This window comes from Triturus cristatus, chromosome 9 (genome assembly GCF_964204655.1).
Source record: "Triturus cristatus chromosome 9, aTriCri1.1, whole genome shotgun sequence".
NCBI classification, from domain to species: domain Eukaryota; kingdom Metazoa; phylum Chordata; class Amphibia; order Caudata; family Salamandridae; genus Triturus; species Triturus cristatus.
Genome location: NC_140592.1, coordinates 1,009,528,140 through 1,009,548,592, shown reverse-complemented (window position 1 = coordinate 1,009,548,592; position 20,453 = coordinate 1,009,528,140). Strand labels below are relative to the sequence as shown.

At 52.3% G+C, this 20,453-nt stretch overlaps 1 protein-coding gene across 2 annotated transcripts in view; it reads left to right on the top strand.

Moving 5' to 3' along the window:
• AHSA1 (activator of HSP90 ATPase activity 1) overlaps positions 1 to 20,453 on the top strand; it is a 128,037-nt gene that overhangs the window by 79,359 nt on the left and 28,225 nt on the right. The gene's annotated exons all lie outside the window — the stretch shown is intronic.

Below are 20,453 nucleotides of genomic sequence, written 5' to 3'. Positions count from 1 at the left end.
TTGAAGGATTTCCATATTCCAGCTAAGCCTTCAACTTCGACCAAAGACTACCAGTCTGCTTTGATGGCCCCAGCAACTCCCAGAACCGCATCAAGAGAAGCAGAAAGGGTTTTACAAACTTAAAAAGGTCAAAGAAGCTACAGGGTTCAAAGAATCATGGCACAATCTCAACACCTATTCCCTAGATAAAGGAGTGGGCAACTACCCTTCGAGGCCATGTCCACCAGACGACCTATCCCTCATCAAAAGGACTGCGGAGACATATCTGAAAGAAACACGTTAGTTAGATTCCTCACCTTAGAATATCCCCAGGCGTCAGACTGGATCCGGAAGATTTTTTGTCAACAATACCCCTTGCGCGTCGCTAGGCGTCGTCTGCGGCTCCGCGTCCGTCATCTGCGTCGTGCGCCGGAATGACGTCGTCTGAGTACTTAGACGCCGCCCTCGTGCGCTGACGTCAGTTCTTCTTTTTCCCGCGCCAGTAAGCGCAGATCCGGGAGAGCTACCCCTTTTAGTCTTTTTTGACTAAGTTTTTTGATCCTTTTTGATCTTGTCTCGACTCCGGTGCCGGTAGGATGCCTGGTTTTAAAGCCTGTGCTGACTGCAACCGCTTGATGTCGGTTACGGACCATCGCCGCCGGTGCCTTTACTGTTTGGGCCTCGACCACGACGCGGAGTCGTGTTCGGACTGCAAGGCCCTGACCTCGAAGGCTAGACGGGAGCGGTCCCGCAAGCTTCTCGAGCTTCGCCACTCTGCTCCGCGCCCCTCTCGATCCCGGTCCAGGAGGAGGTCCAAGGATCGGTCGCGGAGCCGCAGCCGACGTCCTCATCGATCGTCTGGCTCCAAGTCTTCGGGTAAGTCGAAGCACTCCAAGAAGTCCAAGAGGCGACACCGCTCTTCGGACTCCCCTCGCCGGTCGCGCGACTCGGCCGAGGGTCAGGGTGGTTCCACCCCCGCGGCTCCAGCAGAGCCGCAGGCGCCGCGCAAGTCCCCATACCCGCCAGTCCCTGGGACTGACGCGACGCCGGCGGAAGTCAGTGCCTTCCTCTCGGCCATGAGGAACCTGGCTCCGTCGTCGACGCCCGCTGGCGCGCCTTCGGGCCCCGCAGACCCGACTGGGCAACCTTGCCTGCCGGCGGCTCCGGCGCCGTCGATGGCTCCGGCCTCGACGCCGCAAGTGCCTGAGGGACCCGTTCCCGAGTCCCCGCCGACGCCGGTCGACCTCGTCACGCCTCCTCCGCCGGTCGACCTCGTCACGCCTCCTCCGCCGGTCGACCTCGTCACGCCTCCTCCGCCGGTCGACCTCGTCACGCCTCCTCCGCCGGCGTCGACACCGGTACCACCTCCGACGCCGGCTCTGCTCGGCGTCGACCCCCAGTTCAGCCCCGCTCCGGGCCCGGCGCCGTTACGGCGTCGATGGACGCTGCGTTCGGCGTCGCTGGAGACACATTATGTCTATCGTCCGGCTCCGATCCTTCCTCCTGCTTACCAGGAATCGGATGACGGGGGCGAATGGGAGGGGTCCGAGGATCCTATGGCCATTCAGGCTCAGCTGTCACAGGACTGGGTAGATGAACTGGGGGAGGCCAGTGGTCTGGATACCTCTCCAGACACTGGATTCATCTCTCCTCCGACTGTGGCTTCGGAGGAGGGTGCTGCTTTCTCTGTGGTGCTGCGCAAGGCGGCCGCAGCCCTTGGGCTCGAGCTATCTGCCGTGGCTGTGAGGACTAACGTCCTCACTGAGGTGCTTCAGTCTGCAGCAAGCTCCACTGAGCCTCTGCTGCAATTCAATGAGGCCCTCATTGACGTTCTGCAGGGCCCCTGGTCCAAGCCCTCCACAGTTCCTCCTGTGGACAGGAACGTCGCCAGGCGCCACCGCCCTGCTCCGGGCGACCCCAGTTTTCTGTCCCAACACCCTGCCCCCGAGAGCCTGGTTATCCAGGCTTCTACCTCCCAATCCTCCTTCCCGACCGCTCCGCCGGACCGGGATTCCAAGAGACTGGAACAGTTTGGCAAAAAGCTGTTCTCCTCCCTTAGTTTGGGCCTGCGGTCCTTGAACACCGCCTGTCTCTTGGACCGTTATTCCCACTCTCTGTGGTATACGGTGGAGGACGTGCTGCCCCTGTGTCCGGAGGAGGTCCAGACACGACTTACCCAGGCTCTGGCCGATGGGAGGGATGCAGCACGACATGCTATCCGATGTGGGCTTGACACTACGGACTCGCTGGGTAGGGCGATTTCTACCACGGTGGCGCTTAGACGTCACGCCTGGCTGCGGTCCACGTCCTTATCGGGTGATGTCCAGAGCACTCTCATGGACATGCCCTTTGATGGCACTCGCCTTTTTGGTGAGAAAGCGGACAGTGCGCTGAATCGCTTTAAGGACTCCCGGGCTACGGCCAAGTCCTTGGGCCTCTCGGCCCCGCGGTCGCAAACTTCCGCCTTTCACCCCTTTCGTGGCCAAGGAAGGGGTGCCTCCTCACGTACGCCTAGCCACCAGTCGCAGAACCAACCTGCGTGCGGTCGCGGACGTGGTTTCCGCCGAGGCGGTTCTGGAGGACGACGCGGTCAGCCCACATCCACCCCGGCAGCATCCGCCTCAAAGCCTTCCTAGTCCGAGCTTTCAGGCCCATTTCACGCCAGTGGGCGGCAGAGTTCGCCATCACCTGCTCCACTGGCGGTCCATCACATCGGACAGGTGGGTGCTGCAAATCGTCCGAAGGGGCTACTCCCTCCCCTTCGAGACGACCCCTCCAGCCATGCCACCGCAGCACCACCGTATCTCGGGGGATCATTTGAATCTTCTCCACGAGGAAGTTTCGGCCCTCTTGGCCAAGGGGGCCGTTGAGCGCGTTCCGAGCCCAGAAGTAGGTCGTGGTTGTTATTCCCACTACTTTCTGGTTCCCAAGAAGGGCAAAGGGGGCCTACGCCCTATCTTGGACCTCCGGAACGTCAATGCCTTCCTCCGGAAGGAGAGGTTCAAGATGTTAACTTTGGCTCAGGTTCTAGCTGCCCTAGACCCTGGAGACTGGATGGTAGCGTTGGACTTGCAGGACGCATATTTCCACATCCCCGTCCTGCCGGCCCACCGGCGTTACCTGCGGTTCACGGTGGGTCAAGAGCACTTTCAGTTCACCGTGCTCCCCTTCGGCCTTACCAGTGCCCCTCGGGTGTTCACGAAAGTGATGGCGGTGGTCGCAGCTCATCTGCGCAGATCAGGGGTTCCAGTCTTCCCCTATCTCGACGACTGGTTGTTGAAGGCGGGCTCGCCCCAGGCAGTCGTCTCCCACCTCCAGACTACGGCGGATCTCCTGCATTTGCTGGGGTTTTCCATCAACGTGCCGAAGTCACACCTGAGTCCCTCTCAGAAGCTCCTCTTCATCGGAGCGGTTCTCGATTCGGCGCAGTTCCGGGTCTATCCGCCGGAACAGCGGGTCTGGGATATTCAGGCCCTGATTCCCATCATTCGGCCTCTATCCTGGGTTTCTGTCAGGCTAGTGTTGCGGCTTCTGGGGCTGATGGCCTCCTGCATCCTACTAGTGCATCACGCCAGGTGGCGCATGTGGGCTCTGCAGTTGGACCTGAAGTTTCAGTGGGCCCAGCATCACGGCAACCTGTCCGACCATGTCTTGATCTCGGAGGGCACTGCACAGCAGTTGCAGTGGTGGCTCACGGACCGCGATTGGGTCACGGGCAAGAGCCTCACCCTTCCCCAACCGGAGCATGTCGTAGTGACGGATGCGTCCCTCCTGGGATGGGGTGGCCATATGGGAGAGGCGGAGATCAGAGGCCTCTGGTCTCCGGCGGAGTCTCGTCTCCACATCAACCTGTTGGAGTTGAGAGCGATCCGACTTGCACTGAAAGCCTTCCTTCCCTCTGTCAGGGGAAGTGTCGTGCAGGTGTTCACGGACAACACCACCGCCATGTGGTATTGCAACAAACAGGGCGGGGTGGGGTCGTGGACCCTTTGTCAGGAGGCTCTGCGCCTCTGGACATGGCTGGAACACCAGGGCGTCACCCTAGTGGTTCAACATCTGGCGGGCTCTCTGAACGCCAGAGCAGACGAACTCAGCCGCCGGTGCATGATGGATCACGAATGGCGTCTGAACTCCGAAGTGGCGCAAGGTCTCTTTCAGCAGTGGGGAGAGCCTTGGTTAGATCTATTCGCCACCGAAGAGAACGCGCAATGTCAGCAGTTCTGCGCGTTGGAATTTCCAAGGCGGCACTCGCTCGGCGACGCTTTTCGTCACGAGTGGAGTTGCGGTCTGTTGTACGCCTTTCCGCCTATACCACTTCTGCCCAGAGTGCTGAAGAAGATCAGGCACGACCGGGCCCAAGTCATCTTGGTGGCTCCGGATTGGGCACGAAGGTACTGGTATCCCGAGCTACTCAGTATGTTGACCGATCCTCCGATACGTCTGCCCCTTCGGGAGGATCTTCTGTCGCAGCAGCAGGGGACGGTCCTCCACCCGAACCTGTCCAGCCTCCACCTCCATGCGTGGAGATTGAGCGGCGGCAGTTGATGCCATTTGACTTGCCTCCTGAAGTCTGTGATATTATTCTGGCAGCCAGGCGTCCCTCCACAAAGACGGTATACGCCTGCCGGTGGAACAAATTTGTGGCATGGTGCACAGCAAAGGCTGTGGATCCCCTTTCCGCCCCTCTTTCTGAGGTTCTGCTCTTTCTTCTTTCTTTGGCCCGGCAGGGCTCTGCCCTGGGCACCTTGAAAGGTTATCTTGCTGCCATCTCTGCCTTCTTGCGGCTTCCTGATCAGTCTTCTCTTTTCAAGTCCCCTGTAGTTACACGCTTTCTAAAAGGCATTACTCACACGTTACCTCCTGTCCCTTTTGTAATGCCTCAGTGGGACTTGAATCTTGTTCTCACATTTCTAATGTGCGCTCCCTTTGAGCCTCTTCATAATTGTCCTCTTCGTCTGCTGACGCTTAAGACTGCTTTTCTGGTAGACCTCTCCTCGGCTAGACGGGTGAGTGAGCTCCAGGCTCTATCGTCCAAGCCTCCTTTTCTCTCTGTTCATCCGGACAAGGTTGTCCTTCGGCCTTGTCCCTCCTTTCTTCCGAAAGTGGTGACCCCCTTTCATCTTGGACAGTCTGTCACCTTGCCCACCTTCTTTCCGCCTCCGCATCCATCCAAAGAGGAAGAGAGGCTCCATCGTCTGGACCCAAACCGTGCGCTCTCCTTTTATCTGGACCGCACAAAGCAGTTCCGGGTGGACGACCAACTTTTCGTTGGATACGTGGGTGCTAAGAAGGGGAAAGCTGTGCACAAACGGACCATCTCTCGGTGGGTCGTTTTGTGCATCAAAATTTGTTATTCCTTGCCAAAAAAGGACCCTCCTGTTGGGCTGCGCGCCCATTCTACTCGGGCCACAGCGGCTACTACTGCTTTGGGACGGGGTGTCCATTTGCAGGACATCTGTCAGGCGGCGACGTGGGCTTCGCTACACACGTTTGCCAGGCATTATTGCCTTGACAGCCAAGTCCGGAGGGATGGCTTCTTTGACCGTTCTGTCCTCCAGGACTTTCTGGTGTGATCTTGGTTCGCAGACCCACCACCGGGGATGGTTTTGCTTGGGTATCTATTCTAAGGTGAGAAATCTAACTAACGTGTTTCTTTCAGATGAACAAGTTACTTACCTTCGGTAACGATGTATCTGTAAGAAACATTAGTTAGTTAGATTCCTCACCGACCCACCCATCCTCCCCGTTCTGCGAACTGACATCTAGGGTTAAGGTTATCCTTTTCAGGCCCCTAGATTTTATTTTTGGCACCAGTGTCGGTCTTTGCATGGCTCTGCGTTCCTGGCGCGGAAAGCTATGTACAAGAACTGACGTCCGCGCGCGAGGGTGGCGTCTAAGTACTCCGACGTCATTCCGGCGCACGACGCCGACGACGGACGCGGAGCCACAGACGACGCCTAGCGACGCGCAAGGGGTATTGCTGACGAAAAATCTTCCGGATCCAGTCTGACGCCTGGGGATATTCTAAGGTGAGGAATCTAACTAACTAATGTTTCTTACAGATACATCGTTACCGAAGGTAATTAACTTGTTCATAGGGTTCAGTTAGAGGAGAAAAAAGGAGATGCATGCGCTTTCTTTTGGAAACCTTAATGTCCACCCACCAGGGGAAACTATACTTACCATGCTCCTAAGCATATTTGAACAAGGGAAGGGAGCATTCTGTAAACCAGCTACTGCAAGAGCTGTAACACCCAGAGTAGAGAAAAAATACAGTCCATATACTCGAGACCCGAAGTACATCCAGGGGAACACTCCTGTGGACTCAGTAATTGTTTCAACTCCCAGGAAGAGGACTAACGCTCATGCATCCTCTGGTCCACCACCTGAAAAGGAAAGTAAAAGACCTGACGGGAAGGAAAATAAAAAGGGAGGCAGCAACTCAATGGAGGATTGCTAATTCCAACGCCCTCTTCAAAAGGTACAGACACCAACAATGGGATGAGATCCCTCATGCAGCACATCCCAGAGGACTACAAAAAGCGGGCCAAGTCAGTGATGCAAAAGGGGAGGAACATCACTAACACCTGCCTAAAGTCAGCCATAGGTGCAGCAGACACTGCCAGCAGGCAGATGTGCACTGGAACAACACTAAGAAGGCATGCCTGGCTTGGAATGTCTGGTTTCAAGCCAGAGGTACATGCCTCAATTGACACAGGAGTTCACAGGAGAAGCCCTGTTCGGACAGGTGGTGAATGAGTCCCAACAACAATTGAAGGAGGACAACAAGACTGCAAAGGAGGCACCTCTATTTAGGGGTTTCTATAGAAGGGAAGCAGCGTATCCCGAAGGCCCACAGGGAGAGCCCCCTTCACATCAGGCCAACAACAAAAGAAACCGCAGGGCAGCTCGCACCATGCCACGCAACAAACCACATACCAGTAGTGGCAACACCCTGTGAGGCAGTCCTTTCATAAACGAGAAAGGGGAAGAGCCCAGGCTTCCAGAGTGGGGAGGAACAACAAGCAGGTGAGTTGCACACCAGAACATGCCACCACTAAACACAAGTGGGAGGCAGATTGGGGAATTACCTACAGAATTGGGAAAACAAATCACCTCGGACAGTTGAGTTTTGAACATAATACCTCATGGATATAGCATAGAACTACTCAGAAGAATCGCCATAAATCCCACGGTCCCCCAACCAAAAAGCTTTTGTAGTCAAGAGATCATACAGCTCAAGAAAAAAGTCAAGGAACTTTTATAAAATAAAGCCATAGAAAGGGTACCAACAGAGCAAGCAAACAAAGGAAACTATTCCTGGTTTCAAAACATGATGTAACCCAGAGACCAATCCTAGATCTCGGATTCCTAAATGCATAATACATCAAGATGACCACACTCCAATGAGTAATCCACTCTTAAGGAAAGGGGGTTTTTCTGGATTCACTATGCTGTGCATTATTCCGCGATCTTGTGGTTGGGTCCGGATTCGTAGTCTTTTCTTTTTTTTTTTTTTTTTTTTTTTTTTTTTTTTTTTTTGTTTTTGTAGCCCAGGTGGGCGGCGACGACCCACCATTTGGTGCACCTCCCGCGACGTCGTCGTGCTTCCTGCAGAAGTCCCACCTTTGGGGCGCCATCTTCAGATTCTTTTTTCCGCCGTTGGGTCTGGATCGTCATCGGGAAGCTCCAGAATTACAATCGAAGGAAGAAGAAGGAAAAGCGAGTTTCGTCGATAAATAACTACGAAGATATCACAGGAAAGGAATATATTACATCAGGAGCGCGAAGAAGGAAGTGTTCCGCCTTTTTCTTCGACGCCCTTGGAGAATGCGCACTCGGAGGCCCTGAGCGCAATGGACAAGACTCCATTCAAGTTCTGCCCTAACTGCCACCACAAGTTCGCGCAGAAGGACCAGCATCCGGTCTGCAACCCCTGCCTACCGGTCGACCACCAGAGCAAGGACTGCAACGCCTGCTCAGCCTTCGCGCCGAAGACGCTCCGGGTGAGAGAACGTCAGAGAAGAGCCAACGCCAGCATGGATGGCAAGGGTAAGGCCCCGTCGCTCTACGATCTGGGCCTCTCCACAGACGATGAGGACAACGTCGCTGAGGGTCCCGAAACTTCACGGTCGTAGAGACTGACAAGAAAAATGAAGACGAGGTAAGAGAATCGTCGAGCTCAAAACACCCGAAAATGCCTCAAACCCGAGGGTGACTCGAGAAAATCTGAGTCAAAGTCCACAATGGGAGCCCCGGCGCCGAAAACTTCGACCAAGGGGGGGAGCCATGGCCAAGAGGCCGAGCGGATCCTTCGAAAAGGACTCGCTGGTGCCGAAAGATGCCGAAAGGCTAGGTTCGTCGAAGACAACCCATGAAACGGGGTGCTCGACGCAGAAGGACAGGCCGGCATCGACGCAAGTTCCGTCGAAGAGGCCCGCGGTCGACGCCGAAAGCATCTCCGAGATGGAGAAAAAGAAGAGGCGGCTCGAGGCCGAAATGGAGAACATCCTTCAAAGGAAGAAGGAGTTCGACGCCAAGATGAAGGAATTCAAAATTCCAACGACTCCACTGACGAACGTCGTCGAAATCGAGGACGATTTCGACACCGAGGGGCTGCAGAGAGATCTCGAAGAGGAAGACGAGACCTATTATGAGGGCGAAGCCGAGGAAGAAGACCAGCAGTCGTTCTACAGCTCGGCGCCATCAACCAGCCACGAGATCGAATGGCAGGATCTCGACACCGAAAACCCCGAGGAGCCCGTGGACACGTACCCTTCGAGGCCTTCGCCGCCCGACGACATCGGGGTGTACAATATGGTGGTCAGGAGCGCAGCGACAGCCTTCGGCGTGAAACTGGACGAGGAGAGGCCGAAAGCCGATTTCCTCCTCGAGACCCTGCTCCCCATCCAGACGAGGAGCCAATTCCTTCCCATGCTACAAAGTTTGATGAATCAGGGAAGAGAGGCCTTTTAAGGAACCAGCGACTTCCCGTTCGATCACGCCCAGGACGGAGAAGTATAAGCACTCTTCTCTGGACCCCCCTTACATCAAGGGTAGTATCACTGCCGACTCCATCATAGCTTCCACGGCCAGGAGAAGGGCCAACGTGCCAGCGACTTCGGGGCCACCACCCGATAAAGAAAGCAGGAGGATAGACCTCACAGGAAGAAAGGTCGAGAGGAACGCCGCAATGCACTGGCACATGGCGAATTCCAATGCACTTCTCAATAGGCACCAGTACCAGCACTGGGACGAGATGGGGGAGCTAGTAAAACACCTCCCCGAAGAATACCGCCAAAGAGCCTCCCACCTGGTGGAAGAAGGTAAAAACATCGCCAACTCTTGTATAAAGACGGCGTTGGACGGGGCAGAGACTTCGGCAAGACTAATGGCCATAGGGGTTACCGAGAGAAGACCTGCATGGCTAAGAATCTCTGGATTCAAACCGGAGGTGCAGAACAACATTCTTAGCACCCCCTTCAACGGGGAGACACTGTTCGGAGCAACAGTAGACTAGAAACTCACCCAGCTGAAAAAAGAAAACGAAACGGCGAGGTCCATGGGGGCCCTACAGCTCAGGGGGATGAGGAGAGGCAATCCCTCTAGGAGACCCTACGGTCGGGGAGGAAGCCAGCAGGGAGCGTCGCACCAGACGTTCCAGCAGGGTCAGCAGGGTGATAGTCACGGACAACAAGGTCAACAGAAGCAAAACTGGCAGTACCAACCTCGGGGCCAGTCCTTTCGCGGGAGAGGGAACGGACGTGGCCAGAGGAGGAGAGGGGGTGACCAACCCTCATCAAAGTGACTCAGCACGCAGGAGGACGCCTACCCACGACATACCCCCAAGGGTGAGGCGCAATACAGTAACATCAGGGGGGAGAGAAGAATCAAAAGCCTACGAGCATCCAACACCAGTAGGCGGAAGACTGAGTTTCTACCTTCAGGAGTGGCGGCGTATAACCACAGACAAGTGGATACTGAACGTCATGCAATACGGATACTGCGTGGATTTGGAGAAAAGACCTCCAAACAGAAAACCAAAAAGAAGGCAGAGATCGGCTCAAGAACTTGCCCTACTCAGAGAAGAAACGCTGAAACTACTAGAAAAAAGAGCCATAGAGGCAGTGCCGTTCAGAGAACGGAACAAGGGGGTCTACTCGAACTACTTCGTGGTCCCGAAAGTAGACGGAAACCTCAGACCCATCCTGGACCTGCGATACCTAAACAAGTTCATCAGAACGCAGAAGTTCAAAATGACTTCGCTGCAGGAGGTCCTGCCCCAAATAAGAGACGGGGACTTCATGGTCACCGTGGACCTCAAGGATGCCTACCTGCACATTCCAATAAACAGAAGACACCAGGGCCTTCTAAGGTTCAACATCGACCAGGAGCGCTACCAGTTCACAACCCTGGCCTTCGGGCTAAAATCGGCGCTAAGGGTTTTTACAAAATGCCTGTCGGCAGTCGCAGCCCACCTACGAAGGCAGGGGATCCATGTCTACCCCTACCTAGACGACTGGCTGGTCAAGGCAAACACACACGAGAAGTGCGAGAGACACGCAGCACGCGTGACAGACACTCTGACGAACCCGGGGTTCTCGATACACTGGGGGAAGTCATCGCTGGAACCGGAGCAGGTGAAGATTTTCCTGGGAGCAAAAATCAACACCCTAAACTGCACAGTGGTGCCCAGCGACAGGAGAACAGATGCCCTACTGAAGGAGACGCGTCTCTACCAGAAGGGGCGAGCTCTGACAGTGAGGTCAGTGAGCAAGATGATGGGGATGATGACGTCGTGTATCCAGCTGGTGCCGAATGTACGCCTACACATGAGGCCATTCCAAGAATGGCTACAACAGCAATGGTCACAAGCAAGCGGAAGTTGGGAGGATCTAGTGGTTGTTACGCACGCAGTGCAGGAGGAGATGACTTGGTGGAACAGAGACAACATGACAGCAGGGAGGAGCCTGACACCACCAAACCCAACAATGACCATTACCACGGACGCATCTCAAAAGGGATGGGGAGCGCACATGGACAATCTCAGAGTGAGGGGTCTGTGGGCTCCAGCAGATGCGGTACGCCATATCAATTACCTCGAATTGAAAACCATCCTGCTAGCCCTGAAGGCATTCCAGAGACACCTGTACAACCAGAGGGTGTTGGTTCAAACAGACAACACCACGGCAATGTTCTATATCAACAAGCGGGGGGACACAGTCGTTCCCCCTCTCCTCTCTGGCACAGGAGATTTGGAGATGGGCCATACCTCTCAGGATAGATCTACTGGCAATTCACCTTCCAGGGAAGGACAATGTGGAGGCAGACTGGCTAAGCAGGCAGACCTCGGCATCGCACGAGTGGGAGCTCAATGGCCAGGAAACGGAGAAGCTTTTCCAGAGATGGGGAACTCCCACAATAGACCTGTTTGCAACACGCCAAAATGCAAAATGCCAAAGCTTCGCGTCCAGGCAACCAGATCGGCAATCCCAAGGGAATGCCCTATGGATAAGCTGGTCAAGGACATTTGCCTACGCCTTTCCACCGATACCCCTGTTGCACAGAGTGCTCGACAAGTGCAGAACCAGCAACATGACTCTGATCCTAGTAAAAACAACAATTGATGGACAGAATGCAGAACAATGTCATACATTCACCCCAGTACAGAGATCTGGGCCTAAATCCATCGTTTTTTTGCTCACCATGCCATTCCAGTTTGAACCCAGCCATATGCAAATCAGTCTTGACCCTGTGCCCCATGGGAACAGTCCAGCCCGAACTGCCAAGCCAGGTCCTCCCTGGACTGGAAACAAGCATCCTAGGACCGGTTTCGGGCTTTCAGCCCTCGTCAGCCAGGATAGCTTGATTCCAGTGGCATGGAGAGCAAGGGACTCACGTCTGAGCATACCCTTTCCACTCGGGGTGACAAATGCAAAAACAACAATTGATGGACAGAATGCAGAACAATGTCATACATTCACCCCAGTACAGAGATCTGGGCCTAAATCCATCGTTTTTTTGCTCACCATGCCATTCCAGTTTGAACCCAGCCATATGCAAATCAGTCTTGACCCTGTGCCCCATGGGAACAGTCCAGCCCGAACTGCCAAGCCAGGTCCTCCCTGGACTGGAAACAAGCATCCTAGGACCGGTTTCGGGCTTTCAGCCCTCGTCAGCCAGGATAGCTTGATTCCAGTGGCATGGAGAGCAAGGGACTCACGTCTGAGCATACCCTTTCCACTCGGGGTGACAAATGCAAAAACAACAATTGATGGACAGAATGCAGAACAATGTCATACATTCACCCCAGTACAGAGATCTGGGCCTAAATCCATCGTTTTTTTGCTCACCATGCCATTCCAGTTTGAACCCAGCCATATGCAAATCAGTCTTGACCCTGTGCCCCATGGGAACAGTCCAGCCCGAACTGCCAAGCCAGGTCCTCCCTGGACTGGAAACAAGCATCCTAGGACCGGTTTCGGGCTTTCAGCCCTCGTCAGCCAGGATAGCTTGATTCCAGTGGCATGGAGAGCAAGGGACTCACGTCTGAGCATACCCTTTCCACTCGGGGTGACAAATGCAAAAACAACAATTGATGGACAGAATGCAGAACAATGTCATACATTCACCCCAGTACAGAGATCTGGGCCTAAATCCATCGTTTTTTTGCTCACCATGCCATTCCAGTTTGAACCCAGCCATATGCAAATCAGTCTTGACCCTGTGCCCCATGGGAACAGTCCAGCCCGAACTGCCAAGCCAGGTCCTCCCTGGACTGGAAACAAGCATCCTAGGACCGGTTTCGGGCTTTCAGCCCTCGTCAGCCAGGATAGCTTGATTCCAGTGGCATGGAGAGCAAGGGACTCACGTCTGAGCATACCCTTTCCACTCGGGGTGACAAATGCAAAAACAACAATTGATGGACAGAATGCAGAACAATGTCATACATTCACCCCAGTACAGAGATCTGGGCCTAAATCCATCGTTTTTTTGCTCACCATGCCATTCCAGTTTGAACCCAGCCATATGCAAATCAGTCTTGACCCTGTGCCCCATGGGAACAGTCCAGCCCGAACTGCCAAGCCAGGTCCTCCCTGGACTGGAAACAAGCATCCTAGGACCGGTTTCGGGCTTTCAGCCCTCGTCAGCCAGGATAGCTTGATTCCAGTGGCATGGAGAGCAAGGGACTCACGTCTGAGCATACCCTTTCCACTCGGGGTGACAAATGCAAAAACAACAATTGATGGACAGAATGCAGAACAATGTCATACATTCACCCCAGTACAGAGATCTGGGCCTAAATCCATCGTTTTTTTGCTCACCATGCCATTCCAGTTTGAACCCAGCCATATGCAAATCAGTCTTGACCCTGTGCCCCATGGGAACAGTCCAGCCCGAACTGCCAAGCCAGGTCCTCCCTGGACTGGAAACAAGCATCCTAGGACCGGTTTCGGGCTTTCAGCCCTCGTCAGCCAGGATAGCTTGATTCCAGTGGCATGGAGAGCAAGGGACTCACGTCTGAGCATACCCTTTCCACTCGGGGTGACAAATGCAAAAACAACAATTGATGGACAGAATGCAGAACAATGTCATACATTCACCCCAGTACAGAGATCTGGGCCTAAATCCATCGTTTTTTTGCTCACCATGCCATTCCAGTTTGAACCCAGCCATATGCAAATCAGTCTTGACCCTGTGCCCCATGGGAACAGTCCAGCCCGAACTGCCAAGCCAGGTCCTCCCTGGACTGGAAACAAGCATCCTAGGACCGGTTTCGGGCTTTCAGCCCTCGTCAGCCAGGATAGCTTGATTCCAGTGGCATGGAGAGCAAGGGACTCACGTCTGAGCATACCCTTTCCACTCGGGGTGACAAATGCAAAAACAACAATTGATGGACAGAATGCAGAACAATGTCATACATTCACCCCAGTACAGAGATCTGGGCCTAAATCCATCGTTTTTTTGCTCACCATGCCATTCCAGTTTGAACCCAGCCATATGCAAATCAGTCTTGACCCTGTGCCCCATGGGAACAGTCCAGCCCGAACTGCCAAGCCAGGTCCTCCCTGGACTGGAAACAAGCATCCTAGGACCGGTTTCGGGCTTTCAGCCCTCGTCAGCCAGGATAGCTTGATTCCAGTGGCATGGAGAGCAAGGGACTCACGTCTGAGCATACCCTTTCCACTCGGGGTGACAAATGCAAAAACAACAATTGATGGACAGAATGCAGAACAATGTCATACATTCACCCCAGTACAGAGATCTGGGCCTAAATCCATCGTTTTTTTGCTCACCATGCCATTCCAGTTTGAACCCAGCCATATGCAAATCAGTCTTGACCCTGTGCCCCATGGGAACAGTCCAGCCCGAACTGCCAAGCCAGGTCCTCCCTGGACTGGAAACAAGCATCCTAGGACCGGTTTCGGGCTTTCAGCCCTCGTCAGCCAGGATAGCTTGATTCCAGTGGCATGGAGAGCAAGGGACTCACGTCTGAGCATACCCTTTCCACTCGGGGTGACAAATGCAAAAACAACAATTGATGGACAGAATGCAGAACAATGTCATACATTCACCCCAGTACAGAGATCTGGGCCTAAATCCATCGTTTTTTTGCTCACCATGCCATTCCAGTTTGAACCCAGCCATATGCAAATCAGTCTTGACCCTGTGCCCCATGGGAACAGTCCAGCCCGAACTGCCAAGCCAGGTCCTCCCTGGACTGGAAACAAGCATCCTAGGACCGGTTTCGGGCTTTCAGCCCTCGTCAGCCAGGATAGCTTGATTCCAGTGGCATGGAGAGCAAGGGACTCACGTCTGAGCATACCCTTTCCACTCGGGGTGACAAATGCAAAAACAACAATTGATGGACAGAATGCAGAACAATGTCATACATTCACCCCAGTACAGAGATCTGGGCCTAAATCCATCGTTTTTTTGCTCACCATGCCATTCCAGTTTGAACCCAGCCATATGCAAATCAGTCTTGACCCTGTGCCCCATGGGAACAGTCCAGCCCGAACTGCCAAGCCAGGTCCTCCCTGGACTGGAAACAAGCATCCTAGGACCGGTTTCGGGCTTTCAGCCCTCGTCAGCCAGGATAGCTTGATTCCAGTGGCATGGAGAGCAAGGGACTCACGTCTGAGCATACCCTTTCCACTCGGGGTGACAAATGCAAAAACAACAATTGATGGACAGAATGCAGAACAATGTCATACATTCACCCCAGTACAGAGATCTGGGCCTAAATCCATCGTTTTTTTGCTCACCATGCCATTCCAGTTTGAACCCAGCCATATGCAAATCAGTCTTGACCCTGTGCCCCATGGGAACAGTCCAGCCCGAACTGCCAAGCCAGGTCCTCCCTGGACTGGAAACAAGCATCCTAGGACCGGTTTCGGGCTTTCAGCCCTCGTCAGCCAGGATAGCTTGATTCCAGTGGCATGGAGAGCAAGGGACTCACGTCTGAGCATACCCTTTCCACTCGGGGTGACAAATGCAAAAACAACAATTGATGGACAGAATGCAGAACAATGTCATACATTCACCCCAGTACAGAGATCTGGGCCTAAATCCATCGTTTTTTTGCTCACCATGCCATTCCAGTTTGAACCCAGCCATATGCAAATCAGTCTTGACCCTGTGCCCCATGGGAACAGTCCAGCCCGAACTGCCAAGCCAGGTCCTCCCTGGACTGGAAACAAACACTTGTCGAGCACAGAGTGCTCGACAAGTGCAGAACCAGCAACATGACTCTGATCCTAGTGGCTCCGCAGTGGGCAAGGCAGACATGGTTCTCACAAATTCAAGAAATGGCACAGGGCAATCCCCACAGGTTCACGAGAAGAAGGGACCTGCTCTCCATGCAAAACGGAGAGGTCCTGCATCCGGAGCCAGAGAGCCTCAACCTGGCGGCATGGCTCCTGAAGACCTAGAGTTCGCTCACCTTAGATTGCCTCCAAGCACTATGCGGGTGCTGCGGGAGGCAAGAAAACCAACTACACGCAAATGCTACAGCGCGAAATGGCAGAGATTTACTATGTGGTGCAGGAAGAAGGGGCTGCAAAATAGAATGACAAGAGACTCAACAGTACTGAGGTACCACACACACCTTCTAAAGAGTAACCTCTGCTCGAGCTCCCTAAGGGTACACCTAGCGGCGATCGTAGCCTACACCAGAGGAGAGAAGGGTGGAAGTTTCTTCACATCGCAGGTTGTGAAGAGATTCATGGAAGGAGCCAAAAGAATTGCCCCTCCTAAAAGGTTGCCGCCGCCAGCATGGAATCTCAACGTGGTACTGACGGAGCTCATGAAGGCACCGTTTGAACCCATTCACAAGGCCTCACTGCAAATGTTGACTATGAAGACGACCTTTCTGGTGGCCATAACCTCGCTACGCAGGGTGAGCGAGCTTCAAGCACTAACGCTACAGGAACCCTACATTCAGATTCACAAGGAGAGGGTAGTCCTGAGAACAGACCCACACTTCATGCCCAAGGTGGTGTCGGCGTTCCACATGAACCAGAGTATTCAGATACCGAGTTTCTTCCAAAACCCGACTTCGAACGCAGAAAAGGCTCTACACACTCTTGACGCTAGAAGAGCGGTGATGCACTACATTGAGAGAACCAAGGAACTCAGAAAATCAAAGCAGTTGTTTGTGTCCTTTGCTACTAGCTTCATGGGTAGACCAGTGACTAAGGGCACCATTGCTAGATGGATTGCCCTCACTATTCAATTCTGCCACAAACAGGCAGGACAGGAGCTAGCAGAGGGGCCTCAGGCTCACTCCACAAGGAAGAAGGGGGCAACCGTTGCCTTCCTGGCGAACACGCCCATTCAGGACATATGTCTAGCGTCAACTTGGGCATCTGTGCACACGTTCACGAAACACTACTGCGTGGACATTCAGATGAACAAGGAAGCACAGGTTGGACAGAAGGTGCTTCAACACATTTTTCAACGACCAACGCTCATCTACCACCCAGCCGCCACAAAATTAGGAAAACCGCTACAAAGTCTATGCACAGCATAGTGAATCCAGAAAGATTCACGCTGCAAAACTAATAGTTTCTTACCTGTCGGTGTAGTTTTGCAGCTTGAAGATCTTTCTGGATTCACTAGCGAACCCACCCACCTCCGCCAGGAAGATGAGGCTGGAGGAAGAGGGGGTAAAATGGAAAAGATCAGAAGGAATGAAAACGTACAGAAAAATGGACATGAAGGATTAATCAATCGCCTAGGGTTGAAAAAAAAAAAAGGAAAAAGAACCCGAAGATAACGCCCCAAAGGTGGGACTTCCGCAGGAAGCACGACGTCACGGGAGGTGCACCAAATGGTGGGTCGTCGCCGCCCACCTGTGCTACAAAAGAAAAAAAAAAAAACAAAGAAAAGACTACGAATCCGGACCCAACCACAAGATCGCGGAATAATGCACAGCATAGTGAATCCAGAAAGATCTTCAAGCTGCAAAACTACACCGACAGGTAAGAAACTATTCGTTATATGGCTACCTTGGATCTAGAGGAAGCTTATCTACACATACCCATGAACCAACAACATGACAAATAACTCATATTTGATTTGGGCAAAGTGCATTATCAATTCAGAGTGCTTCCATTTGGTATAAAGTCAGTCCCAAGAATCTTCACAAAGTGCCTCACAGTGATAGCTGCACACCTAAGAAGGCAAGGAATCCATGTCTATCCATACTTGGACAATTGGCTAGTAAAGACCCAATCAAAAGAAAAATGGCACGTTTCTGGGAGCAACCCTAAACTCAAGGACAGCACAAGCATGCCCAGCCCTAAAGAGCGTAAAGGCGATAACTGATCCGCCTCACCTCTACCTGAGGGTTTGGTCTCCGACAGTGAGAACGGTCATTAAACTGATGGGCATGATGACATCAAGCATACCACTCATAACACATGCGAGATTACACGTGTTTCATCCAGGAATGGATCTGCAACAATTGATCACAAGCCACTGGGAGTTAGGAGGATCTATTGGTTGTCACAGCAAAGGTAATAAAAAATAAATAAAAAAAAGACATACAATGGTGAAAATAAAAAATGTGACCATAGGAAGACAATTCAAGACACTAACGCCTACGGTGACCATTACAACGGATGCATCCCACAAGGGTTGGGGAGCACGCACAGGCAACCTGAAAGTACGGGGACAGTGAACACCACAGATGCTCTGACACACCTCAATTAATGGGAAATGAAGACCATTTTTCTAGCCCTGAAGGCTTTCCAATCACACACAACAGGTCAAAATTTAGTAGTCCAAACGAACAACCCAACAACCGTGTTTTATCTCAACAGTGAGGCACACAATCCTTCACCCTGAGCAAATTAGCCCAAGAAATATGGAAATGGGCGATACCACGGAAGATCATACTGCAAACAGTCCACTACCAGGAAAACAAAACACTGAGGCAAACAGATTAAGCAGACAGGAAATCAGCTCCCACGAATGGGAACAAAAGCGAGAGATGATGTAGAAAATTTTCAAGGTCAGGTGGAGACCAAAAATAGACCTGTTTGCAACCGCAGAAAAATGCAAAATGCCAACACTTCGCCTCCAGGTTTCCATACCACCAGTCAGACGGGGATTTCTAGTCAAACTTGTCCGGGAGATTTGCATATGTTTTTTTTTTTCTCCATTAGCACTGATACTGAACGTGCTGGAGAAACCCAGACAACCGGGGACAAGACTCATCCACACTGCCCTACAATGGGTCAGACAGACCTAGTACTCAGACCTACTAGAGATGTCCAGGGGACAAATGATCACAGTCAAAGCTGAACAAGATCTGCTGACCATGCAGGAGGAGGAGAGTGTACCATCCAGAGTCCGCAACACCCAGCCTAGCGGCCTGGCTCCTGAATACCTAGAATTTTGGCATCTACAATTGCTGCCCAGTACAATAGAAATCCTTAGAGGGAAGGAAAGCAAGCTCAAGGAAATGTTATGTAGAAAAATGGAGCAGATACATTCACAGGTGCACAGATAACAAAGATCGAGACAAGGACATAACCGGAAACTGTATTGACATTCCTCACTCACCTGTTAGATACCAGGCTAACCTATGCATTGGTAAAGGTATAACTGGCAGGATTAATAGCGTACACCCGGGGCACTTCATTTAACAGCTTCTTCACATCCCCAGTGGTGAATAGGTGCTTGGGGGGGTTCTAATCGGGTTGCACCACCAAGATCAGTTCCAGCACCATTGTGGAACTTGAACACTGTGCTAACGCAGTTGATGGCAGAACCGTTTGAACCTATGCACAAAATGGATCTCAAATAGCTCACACAAGACAGCATTTCTGATTGCAATCACATCACTACGCAGAGTGAACGAGCTTCAAGCGCTAAGAATACATGAGCTATACCTACAAATAAACATGGACAAAGTGGTTCTTAAAACCAGTCCACAGTTTCTGCTCAAAGTGGTGACCCGCTTTCATGTCAACCAAAGCATACAGCTACCAATTTTCTTTAAAGAGCCTAACTCACAGATGGAAAGAGCCCTACACATATTGTAAGAAGGGCTTTAATGTACTGTCTGCAAGAAACAGAACATTTTCGTAAAGGCAACCAGTTGTTTGTCTCCTTCGCCAAGGCAACCAGGGGTTCCCCAATAACTAAAGGAACAATCTCAAGATGAATAGAATAAACACAGACTTGATATTCCAGGGCGGGTATGACACTGCCCACACCCCCCCAGAGCCAACTAGAAAGAAGGGAGCAACATTGGTTTTCTTAACAAACGTACTCATGGATGCAGTTTGCGCAGCAGCGATGTGGGCATCGCCACACACCTTTGCAAAACATTATTGTATGGACATGAACATGGAATCACAGGTGGGACAGAACGTACTACAACACCAGTTTGCTAGCAGTTCATCATTTCATCCCAATCAACCCAAGGGAAGGGATACCGTTATAAAATCTAATGCACAGCAAGTGAATCCAGAAAAGGGAACATGCTGCAAAACAAAATGGTTACTTACCAACAAGAGTAGTTTTGCAGCTTGAAGAGTTTACTGGACTCTCATTCAATCCACCTGCCTCCCCAGAAATTGGAGAGCACGCAACCAGGTAGGAAAGAAGAGAGAGTTGTGGGAAAAAGGAAGATGTAAACCAAAAACAAGGGGAAAAAAAAGAATACGAAGATGGTGACTACGCACAGGAAGATCCGGGGCACCGTCTGTTGTCACACAGAGGATGCACATACCAAATGTTGGTCAACAACTCCCACTACAGACAAAAAACTAATTCTGGACTCGATCACTAAATGGTGGAATAATGCACAGCATGTTAATCCAGAAAACTCTACAAGCGGCAAAACTACTCCTACTGGTAAGTAACCATATCGTTCCACTTTCTCATTGACTGGCCTTAAATGCACATTTAATAGCATTGGCAACTCAATAATAGATTTATTGAGCAGGTGATACAAG